At 44.2% G+C, this 14,908-nt stretch overlaps 1 pseudogene; it reads left to right on the top strand.

Annotated features, from left to right (window-relative positions):
- The first annotated feature begins 622 nt into the window (after positions 1-622).
- On the top strand, positions 623-1,575 carry LOC132344558 (etoposide-induced protein 2.4 homolog; annotated as a pseudogene).
- The last annotated feature ends 13,333 nt before the right edge of the window (positions 1,576-14,908 follow it).

The following is a 14,908-nucleotide window of genomic DNA, read 5'->3' as shown; positions in this document are numbered from 1 at the left end:
CTTACCAGTCTATTAGTATTAATGTCTTACTACAGAACCATTCTAATAGAATATGTCTATATTACTATATTCTTACTTGAAAGTTTTCCTATGGCTCTATTAGTATTAGTTACCTTTTTTCATTTCACCAGGTAAAATGGGCCCTTTGTTTTCATATCTCTTTTGGAAAGTAAATGCCATTGATGGATTTTACTGATATTGCAGTAACTAATGTTACAAAAATTAAAACACGTAAGCAGTTACAGTCAACTAATAATCAGATGATAATCAGTTCAAATAAAGAATTACTACATTAACCAATGAGAGTACACATTTGAAAAGCATTACTGGAAATAAAGCATTATGATCGCTGCCATGAGAACATGCTCCAGTGATTTAAAAAATGATTCATACACATGACAGTGATTTGTCACTTTCTGTACACTTATCAGAATAAATCAGCCATTTATTGTGATACAAAAATGTACACTGCAGTGCAGACACAGTGTCCCCTGCCCTGGGAATGCCTGGGTAGGAACTGGTGGCCAGGAGTGGAGTAGCTCAAAGGAGCCAGAGGCCAGTGGTGGATAAGGGTTGCAGCTGGAGCCAGAGCCAAGATAGAGAAGCTACTGAGTCCTTCATGATGAAATATTTGGGGAAACCTCTTTCTCTCCTTTCTGTAGTTGATAGTTTGGACAGTGAAGTGATGGCTGAATGTCACAACCTTTCTGCAGGACCTTGCCAGGGAAATCAGACTCTGTCTTGGGAATTTGTACCGTCTCAAAGTTGGATGCTCAAATTCAACAAAAGAGGGAGGAGTAGCATCAAAAAAGGGCAAGCAGTATCCTGGCTCAGGGGGAAGCCCAGAGCACAGAGAGGAAGCAGGAAAGTGAGCCAAATGTTGTTGGGAGAACTTTTCACTGCTGCACTTGTGATGCTGGAGTTTTCTGATTCAGTCTCCTCTTGTTTTATGGACTTTTCAGTCCTGTGCTTCAGTCAGTAGTGGCCCATATTATTGGTAATCCATCTCTACATGGAGATTTTTGGTCATAGCTGAAGTTCTTCAGCTCAGTGATCTCTCTTTGTGCTCCCCCACTTCATTCTCATCAATGTTGTGAACATGATTTGGTTCCAGGATTTAGCTGACCTGGCATTTGAGAGGTCAAGGAGGGAACCTCACCCATTCGCTAACAGCAGAGTAACTGCTGACATGCTCTTTAGCCTTTCACTGCAGTCTCTCTTCCTCCTCCAGGGTATGTTTGTCAGCCTCTTTACCATTCATTTTGGCCAGTTGCTTAGTCTCCTGCATACATCCCTTCTCTATTCACTTCCGTACCCATTATGTTGCTTTGAAAATCGTTGGTATTGCTTTGAAAATCATTGGTTCAATAAAGGAACTGGAATGCCCCAGCAGTATCAACATAGAAAGAAACTGCCCTTACTACTTTGGATTTGGTTTACCCCTGGATTTCCATTGTAAGATGGCAATGCACTCTCCTGCATTGTGGCTGCCTCTTCTCTATCCTCTTTCTTTTGGTTGCCTTGCTCCACCTGTCAAACTCGCACTGGTCATCTGTTTTGCATAAGCTAATGTAAACCTTTTTGGGCTACTTTCTCACATTAACCCACCGTCACCATCTCCCACTGAGGCCAAAGTCTGTTCTTTATATGTCTGTTTCTTCTTTGCTGCCCAGCACCACCTACAAGGTCCTCAACTCCATATATTTGTGTTAACGGACAGTGTTTGTCTTTCTCTTTCTGACTTACTTCACGCAGTATAGCAGGCTCCACGTTCATTCCATCTCATTAGAACTGACATGGATGCGTTCCGTGTTAGAGCTGTGTAAGACACCGCTGTGTATGTGTACTCCAACTTCCTTATCCCTTCATCTGCTGATGGACACATAGGCTGCTTCCACGTCCTAGCTATTGTAAATAGTTCTACGCTGAAGACTGGGATACCCGTTTTTTACTATGTGCTTCTAGGGCATGTAAACGTTCACAGACACGCCCCCCTGGGAACTGACTTGAAAGAATCAAGCTGTCTTTAGTGTTTTCGGGGAGGGTAAGTGTACATATCTCTGTCTCTCTCTGTTTTGCAAGGAACCCCCTCCCCCCAGCTTTTGAGACACTTACGATGGTGTGCCCCCCTTCACCTAAAATAGAAAACCGAAGAAGCTGCTTCACGTGAAGACCAATGGCCAGCATAGTTCTCTTGGACGGGAAAGTAGTGAAGAGTGGTCTGGTGCTGAAGTGGATCGAGAGTGAGACACCAGTAAACCTGAATTAATTGCAAAGGAAAAATAAAAAGCATCAGCTGCATGTGGGCGCGTATTGTTTGGGCAGGTCCTCAGGACAAACACTTCAGCTGCATGTAGGAGAGTCAGTCCACCGCGTGGGAATTACCAGTCCGTGGAGATTCGTAGAGGGGGCTAAGTCATATGTTGGGGTTGTGTCAGGGGGTGCAGTTCTTCCCGTGGGGTGGGGGTTGGGGAGGATGGAGAAGGAAGACGAGGGGCCCATTGACTGTGGGTCTGGCAGTTTTACAAGGGAAATGTGGATGTTCGTGGAAAGGGTCTGGTGAACAAGGGCCAGAGATTGAAACAGTGGAACGCAATTCTGTTGGAAGGTGGTGGCCCGGGTATCCTCTCTGTTGCCTATCATCAGACACTTGAATAAGAGTACAGAACAAGGGAAAAGCCTTAACATTGAACTCGCTATGAACCTCGAAGGCCACATGTGTATGAGTGTGTATATGAGTGCACGGTCAGCTTTGCTGAGAGTCTGCTTCCCAGAGCTGGGGTTCCAGGTAACATCTTAGGGGATCGTGTATAAGGTATATGGAGGGGGGCTGTGGCCTAGGGAGAAAGTGAGGGGTGGGAAGGCAGTGAGGATATTAGTTTCTGGCAAAAGTGACCAGGGGAAAAGAGAAAATGCAAGGAATCAGATAAAGGAAAACAGATCCCATCGTAGATGTTAGAGCTCATGTGAACTCTGTTATTTTTTCCAGGAACTCAGCTTCGGTACAGCGTGTCCAGGGGCAGAAGTGAGGGGAAAGAGGCTGTTAGGGCGAGCCTACGCAGCCATGTGCTCTGTGTCCCATGCTGCTACTGCTGCTGCTGCTGCTGCTGCTGCTGCTGCTGCAGCTCAGGGGTCAATATCCCTTTTTCCAGGAAGGCTTAAGGCCTTTGCCCAAGGCCCTCTGCCAGGCCAAGCTGTAGGAAAAACATTTTTCTCACCAGCCCTGTGGTGACCGTTTCTCTTCCTTGCGGGACGGCTCAGCACAGAATGTTTTCAACCACAAGGGAGCTGTCCTTCATCTAGGGCTTTGCCACTACTGTGTGGGCCAAGGGCCAGTGGGAACACCTGGAGCATATGGAGCTCACTGAAGGACTGGTCAGCACTTAGGGTGGTCCTTCTGAAGTAGATGACTGCTTTCTGGAATCGCGTCCACCTCTGGATTGAGCAAAAGACAGACTGGCACAAATGGAGTAGGCAGAGTTCGTCTGTCCCCCCACTGTTGTCCTCTCATCCCAGATAGAAGGGCTCCACCGTGGGCATGCCTGAGGGTGATGTCCCACATGACGTTCTGTCCCACATGAAGTTCTCACTCTACAACTTTTCTCCCTGAAGCAGCACCTCTTTTGAGGGCAAAGGGTAAAGTTCACAGGTTTTATGGATGTCCTCTTCACGGTGCCCTGCATGAGATCTCCTGCCCCGGGCCAGCTTTTGCATTTGAGCATGTACACCCCAGCTTTGCCCCTTCTACAGAGACGCATCTACAGCGCTAGAAGGCAAGGCTTGGCCGTCTCTGGGTGCTTTCTGAACAAGCAGCCCAGGAGACACTGGAAACAGGTCTTCTTACTCTCTGAATCTGTAAACGTCCAAGAATCCGTGGGGCTCCGGCAGGCTGGTACCTGTCTTTCCCAGCCCTAGTTCAAAACAAAACAAAGCAGAAACTATGGTGTGATAACTCTACAGCGGGTGTGAGATGGCATACTGGGGCATGGTTTTCGGGACCTTAGACTGGGCTCATTCTAGGGACTGCATGGCATTTACCCACATTCAGAAGTTTCCGTAAGGCATTGCAAAGAAGTTAAAGACAAGAAAAGTTTAGGACAGGGTCCCCCAGGGCCTAATATTTCCTGCCAGTGCTTCAGGACCAGGGCTGGCTTTAGCTCTAACCTGTCCTCGAGTGGAGTGCAGAGATAGTCTTCGTTGACTGGATGGATGGTCATCCTCTGGAGACTTGCCGTGACTTGTGTCCCAGGCTCTCTAGGGCTTTCACTTGGGCCCTAAAGGCTAGGTGCTCTTAGAGTTGACTGCACACTTGGATGTGTCGTGTAAGGTTTTCTTCCGCCGAATATCGATGCGTGTGAGACTCACCGGTTTAGTGATGAATTCACGCGCATTCTGGCTCAACCAGCCTGAGCTGCATTTGCTTCCTGTGCCCTGGATGTGTTCATGTTTTCCTCTGTTTAGAATGAAGACTGGGTGTCTCCATTGTGTTTGCCCATGAATGTGAGTTTATGTTTCTTCCTGTGCGTCTGCCTATGCCTCCTGTCCTCTTTCATGTTGCACCCACGCTTGTGCCATTATGCACAGCTCTGCTGCCATATCTGTCTGAGTTCTTGAACGTCCCTATTCAACCTACATGCGTGCTATTGCTCGTATTTACTCCTTCTTTGGTTAAGTTTGCGTATCTTTGTTAGACTGCATGTGAATTGGACCTATTCTTTCCTTCCTGGATCAAATGCTTCCAACATCTTGAATTGTGACTTTTTGAAAGACTTCCATGATATTTGTGCACATCAAGAAATGCTTTATCACAGGAATAGTTAACAGTGACCCACATGTGGAAACAAGAATACCCACACACTTACAGTAATGCCCGACTTGCAAGAATATCACTCATTGCAGGGAGAATATTGATTAGGATCACAGAGGGCTAAGATGTTGCAGGAATGCATCTGTCAGGAAATGTTTTTTTGTTTTTGTTTTTTGTTTTTCCTCTGTCAGGAATGATTTGGGGTTGACTTGTTAAGTGTTCTATAAACAGCACCGCACGGTTGAAATACACTAACGTTTACCCCTACCCATGTGTCCTTGTGTTGTTCATTAAACTGGCATTGCCCATGCAGAATTTCTTCAGGATTGTAAGTAAATCATCACCCAGGTGATAGGAATTGGGGCTTGCCTTTCTGTACAGAGAAAGTTGTGAAAGAGTTCTTGTCCTCAGTGACTTTCTATAGCCCAGGGAAAAGGCGGTGCAAGATCAATTTCAAGTTCAAAGTCCCTTGCTATTTCTGTGTCATTTCTGGAAGGAAAGCCCAGGGAATGGAATCACACCAACCTGAATGGCACTGTGAACCAGTCCAAGGCGACAGGAGTAGAGAACACAGGGACAGGTCACTCCGCTGTCCACAGTGAGGACTTCCAACCCTGCCAACCTCTTTGCATATCAGTCCCACTCATGAGCCAATCCCATTCACCTTCCAAGATATACCATACAAGTAGAAGAGGACACGGACTTGATCCATTAGCGAGTGAAAACATTAACCCTGGCAAAAAAAAGAGTGGTGCTTACCAAAGTCCATTATACTGGATCAGTAAACCAATAGTTCCGCCTGTGTGCAAGTTGCTTTTCAGAATTGTTGGTGTGTGAGTGTGTGTGTGTGTGTGTGTGCGTGCGTGCGCGTGCACACACATGTGCGCTGGGCAAAATGTGTGTGTGAACTCTCTGAACTGGCCTGGCTGGGGGATGAAAGAATGCACAATGAAAACATGAAAGAGCTTGTGTAAAGTACGAAGATCTTGGGGCGGCAGAAACACTGGAGAAAAGCCCTGGAGAAAAGCCCAGGGATCTCACCCAGGCAGCAAGCTGTACATGTAAACAGGCATGTAAGTGTAAACACGGATCCCTGAGGAGAAAAGAGAGGCAGGCCAAAAGCACCTGTGGAAAGTCAGGGAGGATGCTAAGGAGCAGAGCAAGAGTGGGCCAGACTCCCCGGCACAGAAGAGGGGCTACACACACCCCTAGGACACCTGGCCACAAAGGGTTTTCTGTCCTCAAGTGAAGGAGCATTCTTTCCCCGACATGACCAGCCATATGAACACAGCTTGCCCTTTTCTCTAAGGTTTGGGAACTGTAGCAGCACTTAGCACTGCTACGTGCAGCCTTTGCCAGTTTGAAACATCACTCCTTAAAAGGGTGTCCTAGGTTAATCCTCTCACCTGTCCCAGTCCCACAGGCCTGGGCTGATGGGGTAGGCTGGCGTGTGTTCTCACCTGGGGGCTGGATGAGAACAGAGCTATTTGAAAGCGCCTCTGTACAATAAATGGGCAGACTTCAATTCCTCTGGCACTGGTGAGTCATGGCTCTTAGCAGGACACTGTTCTTAGCATCTCCGGATTTAGAGATGTTTCGTCTCTAAATCTCTCTCTACACAGAGAAGTCCAGGTTTGTGTCACATTTGGACACGTGGGCAACAGTCTTTTACGTGAAGCACGGAACTCGTTGTCTCCCGAAAGAATACATGCATTAAGTTTTCTGCCAAGAAATGTGGCATTCTCTCTGTTTCACCTGTGAAAATCTCACCACAAACTTCCCAAAATGGAAATGGAATTCTCTGTATTTTATATGAAACATGGGTGCACGTGTTATTTGTCTGCGTGAAATTTGGAATTCTGTGTATTTCCCGTATGAAAACCTGGGTGCTGACTTTTGTACATGAAATCTGGAATGTCGTCTATTTCACTTATGAACATCAGGCCACTGATTTTAGCACACAAAATACAGAATTTTGATGACTTTACGTATGTAATCCGGGGCACTGATTTTTCCTCTGTTGAGTATGGATTTCCTTACATGTCCTTATCTTTCCTCTGTAAGAAAATCGTGGCAGAGACTTAATCCATGAGCTAATGAACTTTTTATATTTCATGTAGGAGAATCTGGGTCGTGATTTTCCTGCATGAAACATGCAGTTCTCTGTATTTAATGAATGAAAATCCGGGCACCGATTTTCCTGCATTGAATATGGGTTTCTCTACGTCGGCATTTGAAACTCCAGGCACAGAGCTTTTCCCCGTGAAATATGAAATTCTGGTATTTCACGTTGAATTGGGAATAAACAAAGTAACATGAACTATGGAATTTTTTATCTTTCTCATTTGAAAATCTGTGTGCTGACTTTCGTTATGAGTTACAGAATACTGTATAGGTAACAACTGAAAGAATTGGCCTCGATTTTCCTACAAGAAATATGGAATTTTCTATTTCATACATAAAGTGATTTTCACGCTTGAGGTATGAAGTCACTGTCAATGAAAACACGAAGTCAATCCTTGTTCAAGGTGATGAACAGGTAAGTCAAAAACCTTGAGGATGTGACCACACCTGAAAGGGGAACCCTGAATGTTCTGAAACTCTGAGACATGATAAAAACTCTTCTTTTATTCAAAATGGGGGGACAGAAGTACTAACTAAGAGCCCTAATCCCGAGACTTGGATGTTTCCTCTTTAGCCACACTGACTCTTGAGCGGGGTTGCTTTAAAAAGCCACATGGAAGAACAATCAGTCTGGGGACAGTGGACAGCCGTGGTCAGCCGGCCTGGTGTGAATTCACAAGTGAGCTCAAAGGCAGGTCAAGTGGGGATTCTAGATCCTGGCTGCTACCATTCAAATGCCAATTAGACATTCATGGATTATGTGACCCCGGACAACCTGTTTGACCTGTCCAGATCTCAGTGTGCTCATCTGTAACATGGGTGTGAGGACGTCCCTGAAACCCCACTGGTTGAGACCTAGCCTTCCAATGTGGGGGGTACGGTTTTGATTCCCTACTCAGGGAGATAAGATTCCACAAGTCTTGTAGTCAAAAACACCAAAACGTTTTAAAAGAAGGAAAGTTCAGCAATATTACAACAAATTCAATAAAGACCTTACAAGTTGTACACATTAAACAAAAATGTTACTGATATGAGGCCCAATGAGACATTAGGCTTTCAGTCAAAAGACATTATGTGTTCACTCAAAAACCCGCTTTCATTCTACAGCTGTGTAGCAACTCGTGTTCTAGGCCCCAGCAGGGAGCAGAAGGGACTCCCCAGAGAGCTGCAATTCTGGTGGTGATTTTCACTCCCCGGGTTCTCCAGACATGAACCTGCACATCACTCCAGAGCACCCTCATCCGACAGCAAGCTTTACTTGCCCGGATTAGACAGTGAGCATGAAAGCACTCGGCAAATTAAGAGAGAAGTAGAGAGGAGGGCTGGGGTGGTGGATGGGACCCTTTGGGAATCTGGGATTAGCAGGTGCAAACTATTATACGTAAAATAAACAACAAGGTCCTCCTGTGTAGCACAGGGAACGACAATCAATATCCTGTGATAAGCCATAATGGAAAGGAATATGAAAAAGTATGCGTGTATATAATTGAATCATTTTCTTGTACCGTCGAAATTAATACAACTGTCTACATCACCTATACTTCAATAAAATAAATTTTAAAAGACAGAAGACAGAACCTAAATGGAGAGTGTGCCCACAAGTGAACACAGAGCAGGCAAGCCTGGCCACCACATCCCTAACAAGGACCAGGCCAAGAGAACAGGCGAGTTGGGGAGGGATTCCACCACTTCCTGGTCCCCTTTAATTCCTGGAAATACCCAAAGCTGGGCTTCCACGATCCAACCACTGGCACTCACTCTGCTAGTGTACTCGGTGGTGCCTGCAGTGACATCAGCTGAAGCAGTGGCGATGGGCGGGCTGACCGAAGATGCAAGGGTGCTCGTGGGTCCTGAGCTGGTGACCAGGGGCGACGAATAGGTGTTGGTCACCAGGGTGATGGTGGAGTTTGATGGCATCTGTGTGATCTCGTTCTGCTGGACACCTGACAAAGCAAATGTTCTTGGTCTCCCCACCACCTGGGGAAGGCTGTCCCAGCTCCAAGTGGCGGTGGGAGCAGGGCCCAATCCACACTCTTCGAGTTTCTCTGCTTTCAAGGGAAAACGACTCTCACATTAGCCAAATTTGAGCAAGGCTCCATGGAGCCCTTTCTCAGTAAGGCCTGCACCTGGGTCTTTAAGTTTCCAACAGCTCAAGGCTGCATGCCTTGGATGGCCCCCACCCCTTTAAAGTCCCCGCCTAGGAAAACTCAAGGCTGCCAATAGAAGTGACTATTTGCTCCAGTCAACACTTAAGGATAGGGCCCATTGCCCAGTCTCTACGGGAGGGCAGAAGCCTGCCTTTCAAAAGCATCAATTCTTCGGCACTCAGCCTTCTTCACAGTCCAACTCTCACATCCATACATGAACACAAGAAAAACCATAGCCTTGACTAGATGAATGTTTGTTGGCAAAGTAATTTCTCTGCTTTTGGATATGCTATCTAGGTTGGTCATAACTTTCCTTCCAAGGAGTAAGCATCTTTTAATTTCATGGCTGCAGTCACCATCTGTAGCGATTTTGGAGCCCAGAAAAATAAAGTCTGACACTGTTTCCACTGTTCTCCCATCTATTTCCCATGAAGTGATGGGACCAGATGCCATGATCTTGGTTTTCTGAATGTTGAGCTTTAAGCCAACTTTTTCACTCTCCACTTTCACTTTCATAAAGAGGCTTTTGAGTTCCTCTTCACTTTCTGGCATAAGGGTGGTGTCATCTGCATATCTGAGGTTATTGATATTTCTCCTGGCAATCTTGATTGCAGTGTGTGTTTCTTCCAGTCCAGCATTTCTCATGATGTACTCTGCATATAAGTTAAATAAGCAGGGTGACAATATACAGCCTTGCCATACTCCTTTTCCTATTTGGAACCAGTCTATTGTTCCATCTTCAGTTCTAACTGTTGCTTCCTGACCTGCATACAGATTTCTCAAGAAGAAGGTCAGGTGGTCTTGTATTCCCATCTCTTTCAGAATTTCCCACAGTTTATTGTGATCCACACAGTCAAAGGCTTTGGCATAGTCAATAAAGCACAAATAGATGTTTTTTCTGGAACTGTCTTACTTTTTCCGTGATCCAGCAGATGTTGGCAATTTGATCTCTGGTTCCTCTGCCTTTTCTAAAACCAGCTTGGACATCAGCAAGTTCACGTTTCACATATTGCTGAAGTCTGGCTTGGAGAATTTTGAGCATTACTTTACTAGTGTGTGAGATGAGTGCAATTGTGCGGTAGTTTGAGCACTCTGGCGTTGCCTTTCTTTGGGATTGAAATGAAAACTGACCTTTTCCAGTCTTGTGGCCACTGCTGAGTTTTCCAAATTTGCTGGCATATTGAGAGCAGCACTTTCACAGCATCATCTTTCAGGATTTGGAATAGCTCAACTGGAATTCCATCACTTCCTCTAGCTTTGTTCGTAGTGATGCTTTCTAAAGCCCACTTGACTTCACATTCCAAGATGTCTGGCTCTAGGTCAGTGGCCACACCATCGTGATTATCTGGGTCATGAAGATCTTTTTTGTACAGTTCTTCTGTGTATTCTTGCCATCTCTTCTTAATATCTTCTGCTTCTGTTAGGTCCATACCATTTCTGTCCTTTATCGAGCCCATCTTTGCAGGAAATGTTCTTTTGGTATCTCTGATTTTCTTGAAGAGATCCCTAGTCTTTCTCATTCTGTTGTTTTCCTCTATTTATTTTCATTGATCGCTGAAGAAGGCTTTCTTATCTCTTCTTGCTATTTTTTGGAACTCTGCATTCAGATGCTTGTATCTTTCCTTTTCTCCTTTGCTTTTCACTTCTCTTCTTTTCACAGCTATTTTTAAGGCCTCCCCAGACAGCCATTTTGCTTTTTTGCATTTCTTTTCAATGGGGATGGTATTGATCACTGTCTCCTGTACAATGTCAGGAACTTCTATCCATCGTTCATCAGGCACTCTGTCTATAAGATCTAGTCCTTAAATCTATTTCTCACTTCCACTGTATAATCACAAGGGATTTGATTTAGGTCATACCCGAATGGTCTAGTGGTTTTCCCTACTTTCTTTGATTTAAGTCTGAATTTGAGAATAAGGAGTTCATGGTCTGAGCCACAGTCAGCTCCCGGTCTTGTTTTTGCTGACTGTATAGAGCTTCTTCATCTTCGGCTGCAAAGAATATAATCAATCTGATTTTGGTGTTGACTATCTGGTGATGTCCATGTATAGACTCTTTTCTTGTGTTGTTCAAAGAGGGTGTTTGTTATGACCAGTGCATTTTCTTGGAAAAACTATTAGTTTTTGCCCTGCTTCATTCAGTATTCCAAGGCCAAATTTGCCTGTTACTCTATGTATTTCTTGACTTCCTACTTTTGCATTCCAGTCCCCTATAATGAAATGGACATCATTTTTGGGTGTTAGTTCTAAAATGTCTTGTAGGTCTCCATAGAACCGTTCAACTTCAGCTTCTTCAGCATTACTGGTTGGGGCATAGACTTGGATTACTGTGATATTGAATGGTTTGCCTTGGAAATGAATAGAGATCATTCTGTCTTTTTTGAGATTGCATCCAAGTACTGCATTTCAGACTCTTTTTTTGACCATGATGGCTACTCCATTTCTTCTGAGGGATTTCTGCCTGCAGTAGTAGATATAATGGCCACCTGAGTTAAATTCACCCATTCCAGTGCATTTCAGTTCGCTGATTCCTAGAATGTCGACATTCACTCTTGCCATCTCTTGTTTGACCACTTCCAATTTGCCTGATTCATGGACCTGACATTCCAGGTTCCTATGCAATATTGCTCTTTACAGCATTGGACCTTGCTTCTATCACCAGTCACATCCACAGCTGGGTATTGTTTTTGCTTTGGCTCCATCCCTTCATTCTTTACGGAGTTATTTCTCCACTGATCTCCAGTAGCATATTGGGCACCTACAGACCTGGGGAGTTTCTCTTTCAGTATCCTATCATTTTGCCTTTTCATACTGTTCATGGGGTTCTCAAGGCAAGAGTACTGAAGTGGTTTGCCATTCCCTTCTCTAGGGACCACATTCTGTCAGAACTCTTCACCATGACCTGCCCATCTTGGGTTGCCCCACAGGCATGGCTTAGTTTCATTGAGTTAGACAAGCCTGTGGTCCTAGTGTGATTAGATTGACTAGTTTTCTGTGAGTATGGTTTCAGTGTGTTTGCCCGCTGATGCCTTCTTGCAACATCTACCGTCTTACTTGGGTTTCTCTTACCTTGGGTGTGGGGTATCTCTTCACGGCTGCTTCAGCAAAGCACAGCCATTGCTTCTTACCTTGGACGAGGGGTATCTCCTCACTGCCCTTCCTGACCTTCACCGTGGGATAGCTCCTCTAGGCCCTCCTGGGCCCACGCAGCCATGGCTCCTTGGACGTGAGGTTGGTCCTCCTGGCCACTACAACATTAACAGAGGTAGGTAAAAAAGATTCATATACATTAACTCAAAGAGGAAAAGAACAGTATGAAAAATAACTAAAGGAATAAATGTAGAAAAAATAATAATGTTTAAAAAATTAACATTAAAAACAAGAGAGAGAGAAAAGAAAATTCCACAGAACTGTAAAAGCCCAACGTAGAGGCAGGTTATATAAGCAATAGAAAATGTGACTGAGAAATAAAAAAGCTTAATATCTTCATTAGATTTCATAGTGCCAATAAAGTTGACAATTACAACAGAGGGGAGAAAATGGGGGGGGCGGGGGGAGTGGGGAAGAAAAGAAAAAAAAAATCCCAAAGAATCTACAGAGCAAGTCCAAACAAGTCTGATAATTGTTTTTCTTGAGTCATTGCTATCAGAGTCCTTTCAGGAGCTGGAAGTCACAGTCCACTTAACCTCACTAGTATGGCCTCCAAAACTGTGCTGATCTCTGGACCTGCTTTGGGGGCAGCTCAGATTCGAAAATGGTACTACTCTTATGTGTTATTGCTTCCAAAATTCACAGCTATCAGAACTAGTACATTTTCTTTTGCCGGAGCTCTCAAAGTTATTTTATGTATTCCATGGACGCAGAATCTGCCTAGTTGGGTGGGTTTAATCTACAGCTTGTAAAGCTGGTATGAAGGTTTTAAGTCTTCTTCCTTAGCCACACTGCCCCTTGGTTTTAGTTGTCACTTTATTTCCATTTCTGCATTTGGATCATCCACTAGTCTTTGCTCTTGAGGCTGCCCTGGAGGATTTGGGCTTGCCCCTGTGAGGGCCACGTGTGGATGTGCAACTGCTTGGGTCATAGGGGTTCTGGAAGCACCAGGTACCCAGGGGAGTTGGTGGTTAGTTTAGAAGGAAATATAGTGCTCTAGAAGGGATGGAGGAGCCTGGTAGGCTGCAGTCCATGGGATTGCAAAGAGTTGGACACGACTGAGCTACTTTACTTTCCATTTTCACTTTCATGCGTTGGAGAAGGAAATGGCGACCCACTCCAGTGTTCTTGCCTGGAGAATCCCAGGGACAGTGGAGCCTGGTGGGCTGCTGTCTATGGGGTTGCACAGAGTCAGACAAGGCTGAAGTGACTTATCAGCAGCAGCAGTGCACTAGGTAGTTAAATAGGCACCCTGGGTAGGGTCCTGCTCTGTAGTTCCATTAGTCAGGCACTTGATGGACCAGCATCTCTATTGTTCAGCCGCCAATGGTGGCACTTGGGGAGAGAGAGTCTACAGTGATGGCTCCATCCCCCATGCATTAATCAGCAGTATCCCTTTGCTTCAATGGCTGCCTGGCTTACCTCCACAGCCATTTTCTACCACGATATCCTTCCACACGTCCCCTCAGTCTCTCTCTCCACAGTCAATAGCAGCCCTAGCCCTGGGATTGCTCCACAATCCCCAATCCTTGTCTCCTAGCTTCTGCACATTTTAGGGTATGTGCATCCCTCCCTGGGGTGTGTATGACTGTGACAATGACTGTCTGATTCTCATTCCATTTAGGTTGCCATAGATCAGCTATTTCACTCTCAGCCTTAAATATTTCTATTCTGATCCAGATAATTGCACTGATGTGGGGATTGAACACCTACTTCAGCTCTTCCACCAACTGAGGGCACATCCAGTCCTACTAACATTCCTGTTTTTCCCCGTAGATCCTTCATCCTACCAATTTTTAGTGGTTCTATATATTAATTTCCACTGATCAAGTACTCTTGTCTGCTCTCAGCTGGTGTTCTGCAAGCACTTCTGTGTCTGAAGGTGTATTTGTGATGTATCTGTGGAAAAAGATGTACTCCATGTTCACCTACTTCACTGTCATTTGGTTTTTGACTATTAGAAATAAGACAGCTATAAACATTCATGTACAAACATTTTGGTAAATATATATAATATATAGTAAATATATATATATATATTTTCAACTTTCTTTACCAAAAAAAATGTATATATATATATATATATATATATATACTTTTTTTTTTTCCTGTTGGTATAAACCTAGAAGTGGGATTGCTGGGTCATATAGTAATTCAATGTTTAACATTTTAAGCAACTTCCAAAGTGTTCTCCACTGGGGCTGTACCATTTTTTACCACTTTGTATTCCCATACGCAGTGCATGAAAGTTCGAATTTTTTTTAAATCCTCATCACACTTGTTCTTGCCTTCTATCTCATTAGAGCCATCATTTTGGTGTGCTGTGGACGCTTAATTGCCATCTATATATATATATATATTTATTTAATTTCCTGTTCACATCATTTGTCTAATTTTTGCAGTGTTGCCTTTCATATATTTTATCAGATTCTTAAATTTTCCATACTTCAATGTTACTGTTATTATTTTGTATTTTAATTGTTTATCCTACTTTTAGAAAGTTGGATATCAACTGTATATCTTGCAAAATTGCTTAAATTACTTCTTAGTTTTATTCATTTTTGTTGTCGCTGTAGGTTTCACTGACTGTTCTAGATAGATGTCCCCTACAAATAAAAACAGTTTAATTCTTCCTTTCCAAATTGGATATCTTCTCAATCATTTTCTTATGACTTCATGGA

This window comes from Bos taurus, chromosome Y (assembly GCF_002263795.3).
Source record: "Bos taurus isolate L1 Dominette 01449 registration number 42190680 breed Hereford chromosome Y, ARS-UCD2.0, whole genome shotgun sequence".
Classification (NCBI taxonomy): domain Eukaryota; kingdom Metazoa; phylum Chordata; class Mammalia; order Artiodactyla; family Bovidae; genus Bos; species Bos taurus.
Note: the sequence above shows the minus strand (reverse complement) of the source record. Positions and strands in the feature narration are given on the sequence as shown.